This window comes from Physcomitrium patens, chromosome 2 (assembly GCF_059467195.1).
Source record: "Physcomitrium patens ecotype Gransden chromosome 2, ASM5946719v1, whole genome shotgun sequence".
NCBI classification, from domain to species: domain Eukaryota; kingdom Viridiplantae; phylum Streptophyta; class Bryopsida; order Funariales; family Funariaceae; genus Physcomitrium; species Physcomitrium patens.
The window spans coordinates 13,505,202-13,510,742 of NC_143411.1; positions in this window are offsets into that span (position 1 = coordinate 13,505,202).

Here is a 5,541-nt window from a genome sequence, read left to right on the forward strand (position 1 = left end):
GATTATTATTATATTTCTATTGGATCTATATTTAGTTTAATTTAAAAATAAAATAAGATTTTATGTATTTTTTTTAAATTAGTAAATACAAAAAATATATGAGTAAAATTTATCAATCTTTTATTAATAAAATATTCAATCTATATTAATAAATCAAAATCAAATATTATAATTATAGAAATATGATATAATAGCTATAAATATATATATATTTAAAATTAAATATATTAAATATTTAAATAAAAAATCATATGATTTAAAGAAAAAAATAGAAATGAATATATTTTAAAATTATATATAAAGATTTAGGATAGATTTCAAAATACTTCATTATATGAATGTAAAGAGATCTAAAAGTCCTTTTAAGCTTAAATGCATGTATTATATATGAAAATATCAAATTATCACATGTTTATAAAATTAAGAAGAAATTTTAATGTATAAAGTAATCTTATTGGTGATAATGATGTTTATATAATTTATAAAATTATATAATTATTTTAATATATATATATATATATATATATCGAAGAACATAGGGCCTTGAGTAGAATAGTGGTAGATGTAAGTTATGATAGAATTTTTTAAATTTTAGTTGAAATTTTAAATTTATAATCAAAAGTTTTTAGCCTACCATACATGCTTCAAAAAGACACAAATGGAAGGAAGAAAAAAAGAATTGGAGATCAAATGATATAAATATTATAATTATAGAATATAAAATAGCTAAATATTTTAAATATAGATGATTAGATAGAAGTCAAGGATACTTGGAATCTAATTTTGTTTGCATTGCAAATATGACTAGAAGTAACATTATACCATATACGTAGATATAATACATGTCTAGATTTTCCAATAAAATCAAATATATATCACAAACATTTCAAATATATGTGGATATTTTGTGTTGGTCATTGAAGGATACTAAGAAAAATAAAAATAAAAATTTTGAAAGTATCCAAAACTTCTTATGTCACATTAAAAACACATCCATTGTTAATTCTTTGTTGGCCATTAATCTTAAATTCCTTTTTTTAAGTATAGTATCCTAAAATTTATAAGAAACTTATTAATAAAATAATTTTGTATATATATATATTTTTTTTTTGTTTATTTTTATTTTTTTTTGTTTATTTTATTTTATTTTATTTTATTTTTATAATTCATTTTAACAATCTTAATAGTTAAGATAGTAGAAATAAAGAATATTTTTAAAAATTTAGTATTTTCTAAAAATTTTATTTTTTCTTCTATATTTAATAAGTTACTAAAATTATAGAAGAAAAAATAAATTTTTTAGAAGTTATGGAAAAATATTTATTTATGCTATTTTTAATAGTATTTTTTTTTTTTTTTAAGAATTCTTTATATTTAAAAGAAAAATTTTAAAGACTATAGCTTAATAGCTTATAAAGGTTTTATTTAAAGAAAAAAGCCCTCATTTAGAAGCTTTAACTTTTAGATATAGTATAAAGTTTACAGAGACTATAAAATAAATTATATCATTTTCTTATTACAAGTTCAAATATGTTGATTCATGTCTTAATTTTAAAAATCATAATTAGTGTAAAAAGAATTAATTATTTTTATAATTTTTATTTTAAAAAATAATTATGGAGCTTTTTGAATTTTTCAAAAAAAAAAAACCTCTTGAAATAGAATAAATAGAAGTTCTAAGAGCCACAATATTTATGCTATGTAAGAAAAAAAATCCATTCCAACTCATCTTTTCTTTTATGGCACTTAGACTAATTCCTTTAGATATAAAGTATTCTTTTACTCAATGAGACTTTTCAATTTCAATCAGTGAAAGAATTTAAAAGTTGTAGCCTCTTATTGTGTTTCCTAAGTATAGAGTCTTTCTTATCAAAATATAGAATTTTTGAGAGCTTGTTAAAAAATTCACCAATTTATTTATTATATTATTCCAAAATAATTTAATTTAAATATAAAATTTAGTTCAATTTTATGTATATACTTCTCACAATTAAAGGATTACAAGTTGGATTTTGATAAATCAACAAATCAAGATTTAAATATAGAATATTTTTTTAATTGAGTGTAGCTTATAATTAAATTTTAAATTAAAATAATTTTAATTCATCAATTCAAATAATATTTATTGGAGCTTTAATCAAAGGATTTGTATTATTATTATTATTTTTTTAATAATTTTTGCAACAATAAGATTCTATTTGCATTTCAACTTCGGGAGGAAGGTAATGTATTTTAAAGTAATATTCGAATTACTTTTGAGAGTATTTCTAAAAGCACCAATACAAATCAAATTTGCAAGTAATCATTTTTTTTGGAATTAACTACTATTGTTAAATTTAAAGGTCTATAACCCACCTTTGAAATGATTGCTAGACATTATATTAAGAAAGGATTTTTAAACACATACATCTTTTTATAAATAAAAAATTCTTATCTATTATTTTTTAGAGGAAAATTATTATTTTGAATGTAGAATTTTAGTTTCTTATTATTTTTGTAGATAGTTTCTAGAATATTTTAGCATTTTAAAACTCATAATTTTTTATAATTTTTTTAAAATTTAAAGATAATATGTAAAAAAAAACTTAATAATTATATTAGTAAATCTTATTAATTTATAAAATAGATTTATAGATTATTTTGGAAAAAAATTATTTGTTGAAAAATTCTTATAGGAAGATTCTTCTTGTAGCTTAGATAATAAGGTACTAAAAGGTAAGATTATAAGTTCTAATTCTTGCAAGTGGTATAAATACAAACAAAACAAAGGCCTTGATAGTTTTTTTTTTTTTTTTTTTTTTTTTTTTTTTTTTTTTTTTTTTTTTTTTCTTACCTTACAAGTATTCTTGTATTTTAATACTGAATTTTTTTTTTTTTGGTAGTAATTTTGTCATTTTTTCTAAAATTTATAAATTTATAATTAAAATTTTAATTTATGGCCTTAATAATTAGATTATAAATATTTAATATTAACCATAAATTTTTAAAGATTATATTTACCAACTTCTTCTATATTACATATTTTTATTTTTAAAAATTCCATGTAGAATGTAGAAAAATCATAATAGAATGTACAAAAAATAATTATAAGGTTATTAGAATTTATTAGAATTTATATAGATATCCGTAGGGAAATGAATAATACATTGACTTTATATTTTTAATTGATTCAAAATAGAAATTTCTGAAAAGGCATATAATAAAAGATATAAAATAATTTTATTTTATGTAATGTTTTATTAAAATAGTTTTTTATAAATACCTTTATATATTTACTAATATTTAATAAATACTCATATTATTTATGTATTTTATTTTATTTTATTTTTAAATTTTTTAATATTAAATAACTATATTATCATATTTTTCAATAATTAAATTATTCTTAACAATTAATAATAGAAATTATAATTATTTATATAATTATTTTTTTTTGCTTTAAATTCAAAGTATGTAAAGATTTTTTTGAATTTCTATTTCTTGATTTTAATTTTCTTAATACAAAATGACTAATGAATAGGATGTGTGTTTTATTTTATTTTGATTTTAATTATAAAACTATAATTTGAACGTGTATATCAAAGAGAATTTTATTTAAAAACATGGATTTTATTTCTTGCTATACAAATTTTAATATATTTTGCAATATGGATTTAAAAATTTCTAAAAAAATCATCAATACTAGTAATATTAGAAAAGTTTCAACTTTAATGCAATATATTTAAAAAAAATAAAATAAAAGCTAATATTTTTTTTTTGTAATACTTGAAGTTGTTAATATAGTGGTTTGAAAGTTTTAAGATAGATTATATATATATATATATTTATATATAATTTTTATCATTAACTTTGTATTAACTATTTTATCTAAAATACTATTTCACCATTTATTGATTTTTGTTATAATATTTTTAATTTTAATTTTAACTCATACAAAAAAACAACTACTTAAATAAAATTTAACATCTCTATTTATAATACCATTATAATAATATGATAAATAAATTATATATATATATATATATATATATATATATATAGTAATCCATCCATTTACTTAATTGATCCACCTTATTGTAACTATCATTAGAAAAATGGATCATCTTTTGAAACTATCATTATAATCCTAGTTCTCATTCCCACCTCCCATGTTTCTAGCTCTTGCTTCTTTGATTCCTAGCTTTTTTCATTCCATCGTCGTATTCTCTTTCTTTTTTTCTTAATTCTTATTTCAATTGATGTTTTCTTCTAGACTGAGTAGAATACTTTAATACTATCCTACAATGAATTTTTTTTATTGTTGTTCTTTACTTTGTGAATTCATCAAACTCAAGAAGGACTATGTGTTGGTAATTCTATTACAATTTGTTAACTTTGGATGGAACAAAATTGAAAGCATAATATTGCTTACACAAAATAGAAAAGATGTGAAGTATTTAGAATTTATCCTGATTTTAAAATTGTCAATAGTTATAGAACTAATCATTGAATGGAGCTAGCTAGTTTTTATAAATTTGTATAATGCAAACACATCAAATATTTAATTTCACAAATCAAAGATGGGCAATAAAAGATACTTCTTGCTTTGCTTACTAATCTAAAGAATAATTATAGGAAAGAACCACCATATATGAGAGAGCATCATAGGAATATGATTAAAAAAAATTATTAAAATTGATTGCAGATAAAAAAATAACAAATTAAATATTATCTCAAGGCTTTAGAAGATAACTTGATGTTTGTATAGCTTAGTGATCACTGCTAAAAAATTTCTTTGAGATACAAAAAAGTGAATTAACTGCACAAAATATTTTATATGGAGTTTAGAAAAGAAAATTTGGACTTAGTATCAGAAGTCAATGAACCTTCTATGACGTATGTTGTAACGACTCATAAAACCACAAGATTATAGGTATATGGTGAATACAGGTCGATCCCACGAGAAAAATGGTCAAAGATCTCAAATAGCTTACAAATATGCCACATCTTCTTCATTCAGTCACTTCACTCTTAGTTTAGACTCCTGGGTGATAGACATAACCCAACGAGTTGAAGGCCATTTCTAAACAGGTCTTCAGATACACAATCTTCTAGTTTCTCTACTCAAATCCTCTCTTATCTGGAATGAAACAAAGTCTCTTGAGATGGATGATCACTTTATTCCGAGCTCAGAAACTCAATCTGAAGGCAGGTCCTCTCGATTTGGCAGTCTACTGCAAGAGAATAACACCTTCCTCGAAGTGTGCTACCTTCAATGCTACTATGGATGCCACACAACTACTCTTGCCTCCCAGACAAGGATCTTCACTATGTACAGGGACTTACTCCCACAGAGCTTCAACTACCAAAAGAGATGAGCACCAAGCTACTTGAGTCTCAAAGTATCGACGAGGGAATCTGAATTCAACCTTCAATAGCTACAGCCACCGGAACAAAGGATTCTGATTTCCTCAGATCCCTCTCTATTTATACTACTCCAGTTCGAAAAGGTCTAACTACCTACCTCTAACTAACTAACTGAAATCTGTTATAACTGTGGAT